The sequence below is a fragment of the Chrysoperla carnea genome, chromosome 2 (assembly GCF_905475395.1).
Source record: "Chrysoperla carnea chromosome 2, inChrCarn1.1, whole genome shotgun sequence".
Taxonomy (NCBI): Eukaryota; Metazoa; Arthropoda; class Insecta; order Neuroptera; family Chrysopidae; genus Chrysoperla; species Chrysoperla carnea.
In genome coordinates, this window is record NC_058338.1 from 80,653,707 (window position 1) to 80,667,053 (window position 13,347).

Genomic DNA, 13,347 nt, shown 5'->3' on the forward strand with positions numbered 1-13,347 from the left:
TTGAGCAGTAGGTACTGTCGCAGGCGCAGCCACATAAGACCATATAAACAACAATTTGTTTATACAACAGAAATACAATTAATTAGTTTACAAAATGACTTCCAAAGTAGTGGTTTCAAGGCTTGATGACGAAAAACTTCTTAAAGGATGATAGGGTACTGATATCTGTGTGAAGAATCTGTTCTAATATCATCTTTTATATCATCCAAAATATAATTGAACTGAGCGAAGTTTAGCCTGAAAAATTCCGAAATAAAAACTTTTGGTCATACTGCAGTAAATGCTGATTGATAAGTTTTGCAAAACAAACATTCCTCTTTCAGTATGGACTTCAACATTACCCTCAAGCAACATTTGTTCTCATATTCTTCTTTTTCAATTTCAAGTATAATAGAACATCACGGTCAGTTATTTTACTTCAGTTTAGTTAACTTTACTTTGAAGGACCGTTCACAGCTGTCGCTTCAGAAGAAACTGTCAAGTACGCATCAGCCTTGCGCGGCAAACCCTCAGCGTCAGACACATGCATCAGCCGAAGTACAGGAATCATACCCTTACTTGTGTTAATCTAGATTCCTATTTGTTGTAAATTATATTATTATTCAGGAAGATAAGAATAAGAATGCCAGAATATCTGATTGATCAATCCTGACATTTTATAGTCTTTGAAATATCGACTATAAGGCTATCTATATTTATATGTCCGGACAGATTGATAACATTTTGAATTGTGTGCATGTATGTTTAAATGTATACCAGGTGTATCAAATAAATGTTCAATAATCTACGAGTGGTTCTGATACAACAAAACGAAGGTTGCGCTGTGAGTTCGATTTTTGCATAGGTACGATGCCATATAAAAAAAATCTTCGAAAAATTATTAAAAATCAGTTTTTGCCGATTTTATCCCCGAAGAGCTGGTATTTCCTCAAATAATGTAGTATTTATTTTTAAAGATAAAGTTTACCTATTTTGTCAAGTTCACATATATTATTTAAACAATATAAATAACTAACAGTTATGAACTCAAAATTATTTATATATATATATTTATACAAACTTTTATCCCCTGTTTCAACCTTTTAGGGAATGAATTTCAAAAAATCCTTTCTTTTGTGACACAGTATTCAAGCTTCTATCATAAGCGATTTAGGCTGACCGTCGATAAATCAGTCGCGACATTGCCTATTCCCCCTCCACATTGTTCTCCATCTAATATGTTTCTGATTTTAAATAATATACAAAAAGAATCATTTTGAAAATTAAAACATCAAAATCGAAGCAGTTATTGACGACTCCCGAGTAAAAACATTCATTGATGCGACTATATCATTTCGTAGAATTTTGTTCATTGATTCTGATACACTCAATATAGTGTTATATGAATGATGCGTACCAATGAATATTGTTGTAATTATTCCATACTCATTCCTTTTCCATTATTATTGTTGTGATATGTTTTGTTATTGTAATAATTATTGTTCAAATTCACCATTCGTCATGTTTATGAATCCGGTGTTGTGTACGATGAGATTTTCACAATGTCCAAATAATAATACGTACTAATTTTCATATTATCATTCAATTTTAAATATACCTACGAACGTAGAACGCACGTATGTGCCTGTTGTTTATATTTATCTTCATATTATGTACAGTCATATTCATAATAAACTGAGCTAACTTACAATGGTTTACGAAACTCAATTATTCTCAAAGAGAGAACGAACTATATGTTTCGCTGTAAATAAAAGAAGTCTGTGTTTTGACTATTTCAAGCTTATTTGAATATGACGAAACTGTTAGATTGGCCACAATTGCTTCTAAATAATAGTTCTTGAGATATCAGATTCAAAGGGCCGATTTTTGTAATGAAATAATTTTTGTTGAAATTTCAACCATAAAATATTTTCCGTTTTTTGTATTTTTTAAGGTATGAACCATTTTTCTTCCATTATTCATGAAAGCATGGTTTAAGGGTAATTTTGATATGGCCATAACATTGCTATTGATAAATACCCATTTTGAATTCTGGTTATTGAGCTTCGGCTTCATAGGACTAAAATTGAAAATATATTGCCATTTAATGTAATAGACAGACTATGCGAACAAATAAATGAAATAAATGCGACTTTCGTATTTTTGGAGTTAATATAATCTTTAGAAATGAGATTCATTATAAATTGAAAATAAAAATTTGTACAGTTTTACACATTTTATCTGAGGTATTCCTTAAGAAAATCTAATGATACTGTCAATTAATACCCAATCTGAATGGTGGTTCTGAAGACATTGGCTTCATCAGGGCTCAAAATGAAATTTCAACGGAGACATAACATCTCATTATGAACAAGATTGACCAAATACGTTCAAATAGATCGACTTTTGCCATTTTTCTATTAAAATTGTCTGTAGAAATCTTTTTTTCTTAAATTGAAAAGAAAAATGGTTTTCCTGCCTCGTTTACATTTTTTCTAAGGCACACCCCTTAAAAAAATCGAATAATTCAAGAAAAAAATTTTTTTCAATATGCATCTAATATTGTATTTATTTAGCGAAACAATACTGAAGACTAAAATCCATTCTGAATTAAAGTTGTCTTGATATCAGAATCAAGTTATAAAAATTATTTCCATTGAAATTGAAAGTAAAAAAATGTTTTTTGGTTTTTCACATTCAAACAGGCGGGTAAAAGTTCGTATAAGAAAATATTATATTTGAAATATATTACTGTAAGATCAAAATGAGTTTAAATGCTTGTTCTGTAAAATATTTTTTTTATATTTTCAATTACTATTGATTACTGAGAGTTGCAGCTCGCCAAATGATTCGCCAAATCAGAAGAAGACCCAAATTCAGTAGTTACAATTTCTACTACCAGATGCCCATACCATTTTTAAGGCCATTAAAAGTATTCAAATTCAAATCAGATAAATAAAAGGCGATAAAAATTTGTACTATTAAACAGGAAGTAGACCGCTTTTTCAATATTTCCAATTTAGACCACCTGATTACTTTCCATTTATCAATTACAAAATAAACAATTCAAATTTTTAGTACTTTGTGTGTATACAGCATTTTGAAATTTCTATTCAATTATTTTCGATAATATAAAATTACTGATTACTTTAATAATATCTGTATGTACGACTAATTATACGTATTATGTAGTCCACAAAGTTTCGCTTGAGCAGTTTATTTGAATTGGCGTTATGCACGGTATTGTTTTTATTTTTACAATTGAAATTGCTATTATTAATTGGTAGTTTTGTTATCACCTTTGTGATTATCAAAATTGTACCGAAAAAAGTTTGTATTAAGCATGGATAACGGGAAATAGAAATTACTAATTCTGTCATTAATAGCTTAAAAAAAAAAAACTATAGGATAAGTTATTATAATATCTAAACAAAATATACATTCAAAATGAGATAGAAAGCAGATCAAGGTTTTTTGTTAGGGTATGAAAATATTGGTCAAAGGATCTTGATAAATAATAAAATAGTTGGGGCTAGACATGTTGACAAAATTGAATACATATTGTGTATTAAGAAAATTGGAAGTAATTCATGGTAAAGAGTTAAGAAAAGTGTGACAGACATTTGTGGGATTTTGAATAGACTGTTAAACAAAACCCCAAATTATTTTTTGAATAATTTTTTCATCATCTTAAAATGCATCATAATAAACATTTAAAAACAAGTGAAAACAAACTATTGACTGAGTAAATTGTTAAAATACCATGTATAGATAGTGTTGATGATAATCGTAATGCAATCGTTTGTTTTTTGACAATCGTAAATAAAAAAGATATCCACTTTTAAATAGCCACTGATATTTCCATATCAATACATACTATACAATTTTCGCCTAATTAGTGGGTAAACAGTGATGTTTTGAAAAAAATGTTTTAACCAAGAATTGTTTATTTTTTTGTAAGGAACATTTTTTACATTGAAACTTTTGTTTAAGGTAGTACCAGCATGAAATCACTTTTCGACAGATTTGGCCGAATTTTTTTTCTCGGGTTTATAATAGCTTTATTTATGAATTCCTAAAATTTCATAATTTTTGACCGTTTAGATCGCGAGATATTTAAAGACAAAGTTCGCGATTTTGAGGGTCATGTCCCATTTAAAGCATGTAAAATGTCCGGTCTCTCCAACTATTTTTTATGATATTATTATATATTGAAGAAAAAGTAGAAAAAAATGTTTATACAATACAATTCTAAAAAAAAAATTTAGAAATTAATTTTCACTTTCGAGATATTAATTTTGACGTAAATTGATCGAAATTGGGACGTTGGCATAATTATTTCCCATTTTAAACGGTCAAAATTTCTGAAACTTTGGGAATTAATAGTAAGCATTATTAAATTCTTAAATTTAATTTTTCGTTAAATTCTGTCGAAAAAAAAATTGTACCATTGCTTTAACATAGAAACTGCAAATACCATGCTGGAACATCGTTAAATATAAAATTTGTTTAAAATTTTGTATCTCTAACGGTTTACAAGATGGGTCCTACGGACCCAAAACCCAATTGACCTATATTGCTCATTTACGAACTCGAACTCACTTTTTACGTCCTGAGTACGGTATAAAAATTTCATTTTGACATCTCTTTTCGTTTTTGATCTATCATGTTGTCAGACAGACGGACATACAACCGTAAATACACTAATTCGTAGTATCAATATTTTTAATCGTTACAAACTTGGGACTAAACTTAATATACTATGTATATTTCATATATACATTGTATAAAAAGGTATTCAAAAAAATTAACTAAATGTAACTAAGTAAAAAAAAAATTATTCCAGTGAACTCCTCATACATTTACACAAACAAAATGATTCAGAAGACCAAAATATTCATCACATTTCGCATGATTTTGCCAACCTAATGTCGGGTCAGTTTTTAAGTGCTCCAACTGTTGGTGGCCGTATTTCATATTCGACTAACAAGTTTTTTAAATCGAATAATTTATAATTAAGTTACTAAAATTTATTTAGTTAAACAAAAACTAATTAAAAAAATCAAAAAACCCGACTGCGTTCAAATAAAATTTTTTTCTGAAAAGAAAAGCAAGTAAAATAGATTACATAGCTACGTTACCTGTGGGAACCCATTGGAAGATTTAGTCGGTCGAGATTTTATTGGATCTCGACTGGTGAAGTCGCTATGTAAACCACTGTACATGTTTTTCGCTTTTCAGTATTTATTAAATCCAGTCGGCTTTTTAACTTGTTTAGGAATAAAATCTGTGAAAAAGTTTTTGTTTAAAGCGAATATCTGTTAAGTCCGGCAAAAAATTTTGAACTAAACAATTTCTTAAGGATGTCAAAGTGCCAGGGAAATTTTATATTCAAGGTTTAATTTTTTTATATGAAGTTGGAGTAAGTCTAAATGAATTCTGAAAATTTTAAGGGGGGTTGCCCAATTATTTAAATAAATAAATAACTTCAAAAGTTGGTATATTTAACATTGGTCTTATAGGTAAGCGGTAGATGGATTACATGTTTTCTAATATTTCACCAAAACTAGTCGATGGAAAAAATAAAAAACTATTTAAATTAAAGTTAAAACCGTTGTGCCCGACTCATTGAAGATGTGTGAGCACGGTAGTGGGGACACAAATTTAAAAAATCTGGAGTAATTTTCAAAATATCCAAAATTGAAAATTTTGATTAATTATTTTTTATCTACATTCATGAAATTTCACAGCAAAATTAATCACCAAGGTTGAAAATAGGGAAGAAATAATTTTAGCCCCATGTCTAAATTGTACGGACATTCTACCATAAAGCACTCTCATAATTTTTAATTTCTCTATTCAAGCGTTTATTGTACGATGTACATTGTATACATAAGAAGCAAAAAAAAAAAAAAAAAAACATAATTTTTACATTAAAAAGTTTTTGAGAATTAACTCGACAGCTATTAGCGTATGCTCCGACAAGTTTAACAAAATATGTGTGGTAACGTAAAGATTTACGGCTTTATTAAGAATAAAAAGTTAAAATAATTTCTTACCACACATACACATACATCCAATAACAGTCAAAGAGAAAAAAAAGTAAACAGCCTTTGTACAATATAAATTAAAACTTCAGAGCTTTAAAGAAATTTAAGGAAAAAAAATAGAGATTTTGTATTACCAGCTATATACGCGGATGTCCAATATATTATAAGAAGAAAATTTATTCACCTATGAGAAACAAAACAAATCTTTTATGTATAGCAACACTTTAGTGGTTGTTAAAGTTTTGATATAGTCCAAGAAAAGTAGGACACGTTATAAAATACTGGTTTCACTTAAAATATTTCACTGGTTTTTATTATACCATTTATATGTGCAATATACATAGTATGTTAAGTTTAGTCCCAAGTTTGTTACGCTTAAAAATATTAATGTTCCAAAAAAAATTTTGGTATAGGTGTTCATAGAATTATCTACCTAGTCAATTTTCGGTTATCTGTCCGTCCGTCCATCCATATGTGAACACGATAACTCAAAAACGAAAAATGATATCAAACTGAAATTTTTATAGCGTACTTAGGACGTAAAGAGTGAGGTCGAGTTCGTAAATGAGCAACATAGGTCAATTGAATCTTGGGTCCGGAAGACCTATCTTGTAAACCTTGAGATAGAACAAAAAATTAAATTAAAAAAATGTTCAAAAAATAAACAACTTTTGTTTAAAACATTTTTTTGTGAACATCACTGTTTACTCACGAGGGCACAAATTAGATACAAATTTTATAGTATTTATTAATATGGAATTATCAGTTATGTATTTGTGACGTCATGTATAGGTGTAATATGAAAGAGTAATCAACACTGCCTACAAATGGTAGGTCAACAATTAATTCAGTCAATTGTTTGTTTTCACTTGTTTTTATTCATTTTATGTACTTTTTTAAAATTAACAAATTAAAACACCCGCTTTTTTATAACTCATCAAAACAATAACAATTGTAATATAAGCACTAAAATTTATAATATTTTTTATAATTGTCAGGTTTTTTCAAAGAAGAATTAAGACCATAGAGATAGTACTAAAGAGCTGCAAAGTCGTTGTCAAACGGTTTGATCGCAGTAGAGAGAGACCGACTAGATAGCTGCGTATAACTGTCTTCGCCTTTCTTTCTTATACGTGCTAAAACTATAAAAGAATATGCAAAACATGTGTTATCGTTTGCACATTTGATTGCATTTATTATTGATCGCGAGATAGAGAGGAAAGAACGTCTAAAATTTCAGTCTCTTATTATTTGGTCAAAAATTCACTTATCGGGTTACCTATGTCTCTACAGCTAGATGGTATTATTTATATTTTCAGACCCAGTTTTAATGTCTACGATATTTTAAAAACTATAAGGAATAATAGACTTATAACCAGGCCGAACCAAAAATAAAATCTAACATTTATATTTATTAATGTGATATTTCCTCAAATCAACCGCCAATCCAAACAGTTTTTAATAAAGTGTTTTCGGAATTTAAAAAAAAAAACGCATTACGGTTAATAGAATTTGAAACCTGTTATCTATACAGGTATAAATAAATTGAAAGTTCTGAACTTATAGAGCTAAAGCAAAATTTGTATATGGTGTTAAAATATGTGTACTATGAGGCGAAACAAACTATGTTTCTGTTTGAACAGATTTGCTTCTCGATACTTTTAAAAATTTGTTTCAAATTCAAAGCAAAGCACCTTAAAATGAATTTTGATTGAAATAATTTTAAAACGGATTTCCAAAAAAACTAATTAATTATATAATTATTTATTTCTTTTTTAACATGAAAGTGTTGTGAATCTATGGAGCTTATAAAAAACTGCTTACAAAAGTAGTTGTTTTTACAAAACTATCATTTATGTATTTGAATTTTTATTCTTTATACAAACTATGGAATTGTTTTTAATTTAATAGACAGGCAGGACGGACAAACGGAAACGAGCTATTGTGGTAATTATATAATTCTATATGACTTACACAACGTAAATTTTTTTTGCCATCATCAATATTTCTTATCGTTACAAACGTTAGACTGAATTTAGCTTATCTTTCATCTATTTCTAATACTATGCAGAATATAAAAACCAAATACTTTTATTTTTGTGAAAATTATTTGAGTTATTCTAGAAAGTAGTTTGGATGATACACACATTATAGTTTCGATCTGGTTACTAAGTATGGACGATTTTTTGGCCTAGACACTGGTCTATAATTTTCTATATAAAATGATTCCGTATTCCTATTTATGATCGATTTAATTATAAACCTAAATATCATATTCAAACTACCAAACCAAAAACGTGTGTATTGCTTTATTTAAAGTTTATGTATGTCTCAAACAAAACAATTTAAACCAAATAAATAAATATTAACTTTATATTATTAATTAAACCACTATTCATACAAATATTACAGTTGGACACCCCTTAAATAATATCATAGATATTATACATAAAATTGAATCAATATTTATTTATAAATTCTGAGGATGTTTGTAGAGAAAGATCAGTAGTACGTAAGTAATTTCTTGTTCTGAAGGAAATGATCCATGGAGCTATTCTTATACAACGTGTTCTGTTATTGACTGCAGAAATCTAGCTTCCTAAAATAAGCAAATCAAGAGCAACAAAAAAACTATTTTCAAAATTTGGATCTGAGGCCTAATTTGGTAGATACGGGTACGACAAAAATTGATACATTTGTTCATTCACTGACTATCATTCCATAACAAGTAGCCAATGATACTCGAATTATTTAGATATTAGTTAGTTTCACTTAATAATGGAAGGGATTTAAAAAAATATATAAAATTATTTAATTGAATTTGGTCAAACTGTCCCACTTTTTATATTTTTATTCTATTATTGTGCGAAAATAATAATAATTATAAGTAAACAATTTTTCATTGGACGTAAACAAACAAACCACACCCATTGTAGCATGGTTTGTTTGTTTACGTACAATAATCTAATGTTTTTTAAATTTATATAATCCAATTAAATGATTTTATACGTTTTAAAAATCCCTTCCTTAGTTGAATATTATTAAATGAAATTTACAAATATCTACTGGTTATCGAATGATAGTCAGTGATTGAACAAATGTATTAATTTTTGTCATACCCGTATCTCCCAAATTAGGCCTCAGATTCAAATTTGAAAAAGAGTTTTTTTGTTGCTCTTGATGAGCTAATTTTCGGAAGCTAGGTTTATGCAGTTAATAACAGAACACGTTATATATGATGATGATTCTATTATGTTCATACACCCAGTAAAATGGTGTCTACTTAGGGATGTTGGACATTCTAAAGTCGTAAGGCATGAAGAGTGCAGACTTCTTATTACAAAAGTGTGTTCGAAATAAAGATTTAGAAGTGTCGTAGGACAGTCGATTGGAACTATGTCCCTTTCGTAGCTTGGTACTATATAAATATAGCGTTTAATTTTTTATTTACAAGATATTTACTGAAAATTTAAGGAATTAATTTTAGAATTCAAATACTTATTTGATTCTTTAAATAATTTAATTTTCTAGCTACTTTTAGTCTTTACTGTATAGTAGTATTAGGTTAAAAAAGATATATTTCTGATTTAGTAGTAAACCCAATACGGACTATAATTCGATAGGTTTGATTAGGATATTTATAATGACATAACAAAAAAATTTTATTGTTCTTATTTTATATAAATATCTCTGTTTTCTTTAACTTCGGAAAACTTTCACAACTCAATTTTTTTTAAATTATGAAACATAAAATTTTGACAAAAAATACGAATTGACACAAAAAGATATTTGCATTTTCCCCAAAATTCATGCCAACCTGAACCGATTTTTAAAAGTTTTAATTTGCTAGGGTAACCTAGATGTCGTTTTTGGTGTATGTTGCAATTTTTTTTTGGTTTTAACTCCCAACCAGGAAAAAAACATCGCGCGATAAGCAACACAGTTTTAAAAGTGACAGGCGCGCTCATAAGTGTCAGACCAACAAGAGTATAATTTACATAGATTGCTATTTAAATATGTCATAATGACAGCGTGAAATGATATTACATGCGTGTTCAAAGAAAAATGATTGATTATCGGGAAGAATATACTCAATTTACGCTGAAGTGTGATAAAAAATGTTGATAAAAACAAAACTTTGATACAAATTTCTACCCGAATAACGAAAAAAATAATTTTGTACAACAAACAAAAGTATAATAGTAGAGATATAAAATTTTGATTTCAATTTTCAACGTGACAAGAATTACTATCTATCCCAAACTTTAAGTCTATAGAAACGTACCCTTTAAATTACTGAATATTACAAATTGATTTACATTGAATAACAGTTCCTATTCGTAGAAAACAAACTGTAGTTTTGACTTGAGAGAAGTGTTAGTAAGTAGAGGTATTCGTCTATAACTAGAACACACAAAATGAAATATAATTAATAGTTTTGTAATAATATCGTCCTGATGTTGTGTTGTTTTAATTGATACAAGCCATGTTATACAGATGAAACTAATTTCAAACCATTATTATTAAAATAAGTTGAATACAAGCGTGAAAATGAATATCAAAACTATTGAAATATCATGATACCATGCCGCCATTCAGGTCAATTAAGGTTACTCTGTTCTATATTGATTGAAATAATTAATTCCATTGATATAACATCTAATTTTTGTGTGCAATTAGGGTAACAAAGAAAACAATAATTTTAGCTTTTATTGAAATACTAGCTGATTCTCGTCCGCTTGGCTGGGCACACTAAACATTTGGATGTGAATCTATACTTCTTTTATTAACAAAATGTTTAATTTCGATTTTATATTTATTGTAAATTTTTCAAATTTTAAATAGGAAAATATAGTGCTAGTCAGTGAGTACACAGATTTCGACATCACCACATGAGGTACTGTGTATTGAGATGTGTTCTCGTTATTTATTGTGGTGGGATCACTAGTGTAATCCGCCTTTTTTCGATTCGGCCGAAAGTTTGTCATCACTTTCTCAAACAGTACTAAGAAAAACTGTTTAAATTTCTTTATCTAACCTAAAAAATTATTCAATTTATAAGACAGATAAAATTAAATTACAAATTTAAAAATCCGTTGGGATAGAAATTCAGTAAAATCCGTTCTTAGTGGAGGTCTATGTCACGAACGAGATAAGCATGAGAAATTTTAAATGAAGGGGACCTATAGTTTCAGAGGTTTCGTGACGAGTCAGTCGTTGGTTAATCGCTTATATATATCGCTTATAAATCCACTGGGATAGGAATTTCTTAAAATCCGTTCTTAGTGGACGTCTATGTGACGAAAGAAGTGTAAGTATGCGAAATTTGAAGTTAGTCAGACCGATAGTTTCGGAGATTTGATTTGATATCTTAATATATATATTTCTTGTGAGCGTGTGTATGTAATTGAACTCCTCCTAGACGGCTGGACCGATTTTGATGAAATTTTTTGTGTGTGTTCGTGGAGATTCGAGAATGGTTTAGATTTATAAAATTTAATTTGGTCCAGTACAACTGTTTTTGAGGGCTCCGTACCAAAAAAATGAAATTTCATTAAATGGTGGGAGCGCATATAAATCATATCACATTATGTATGCTATGTGTACTATGTATTTTTAATAGTATTCAGGTATTGTCAATAGGCATTTATTAGAGCCATATGCGAGCGCAGCGAGCTCTTCTATCAAAGGTCAGGCCAAACGTCGAAGGTCAGGCCACTCCAATAAATAGGAGTTAAATTGGGGTTTAGCGGGATGGGTTTAGCGGACAGGCTAAACGTAGTATAGGTATTCATGAATTGGAGTTACGTTTTTACGGGACAACGTCCGTCGGGGCCGCTAGTATATATATATATATATATATATATATATATATATATATATATATATACATATAAGCGCTTTACCACTGACTGGGTCATCACGAAATCTCCGAGGCGATATCTATTTTTCGAAAATCCTGTTAATTTTCCCAATTTTCATTGTTCACGTCAAGGTATAGTGGAATACGAAAAAGAACCTGAGTGTGAACAATGAAAATTGTGAAAATTAACAGGATTTTCGAAAAATAAAAGAAACCAGGGCCGATAAAATATGAGTACCTATAGCATATACAAATCGATAGATTAAAGGGTATAAATGCAATGCTTGAAATTCAATTGTAACTTTAATTATTCTTATCTGGAAAACCGCTTTTGTTTATAATCATTTTTTTCCTCCAACAAATGTTTAAGAGGAATTTAAAAAAAATTATATTTCTGTCTTAATATTTGTGTAAACACCAATTCTTTTATAATGAGTATAATATTTATTATTCAATAAATACTAGCCATGATTTCTCTAATAATTGATTGAACTGGTGAAGCTTACAGAAACAAGTAAAAGCAAAAATCGGGGTTTATTATTGAAATAAAATTTACTACCATTTATTTTATTTATAATTCCTTCTTGTTTTAAATATGGATACTAAAACTATACTTTTTGTGATATAATACTAAGGAAATTTTGAAAACGATCTCGCAAAAACTAATATTCAAAACATGTACTTAAAAATAAACAAAGAATAGTCATTAATTATAATGAATCCCTGTTCTTTAAGAAAAAAAACTATAATAAATACAATAATGCATTTACATGAGATATTGTTAAAGATAAACATTAAAAAATAATTAGATCTAGTTATTTTATTAATTACATACTTTGTTAGAGTACTTGCATGTTATAATTTAACTCCTTATTTTGAACAACTTATCGGAATTACTTTTTATGTGTCTCCACTATTGAGTAAAGCAATTTTGCAAAAGTGCGAAAATTTTTTTAATCTCATTTAAGAACACTCAAATGCAGAACAAAATCAAATTTTAATGACGTGATAGAGTATAAAAACCAATTTTTTGGATATCCTGGCCAAAGTTTTTTCGATTTGAATAAAAATTTTTTTGAATCATACTACCTTTGTGTCGTATTTTCCATTTTTCTTGTTAGTAAGTCGTTTATACCACTTTTGAGGCCAAATGTGGAAACCATGATAGTTAAATTTTGAAAAATATTGCAGCAACGTTAAATGTAAGCCGAAATTTGAAAAGTATGGACCTAAATTTCTGGAATGACATACTCGATTTATTAAAATATGATAAAATTTGGGTGGGATAGAACAAAAACAAATATTTTGGATTTTAATGACGTCATGGAGTATAAAAAATCGATTTTTTGGATATCTTGGCCAAATTTTATTCGATTTGAATAAAATTCTTTTGTAACACACAAACTTTGGTTGTCTTATCCATTTTTTGTGTAAGTGAGTCGTTCTAACGACTCC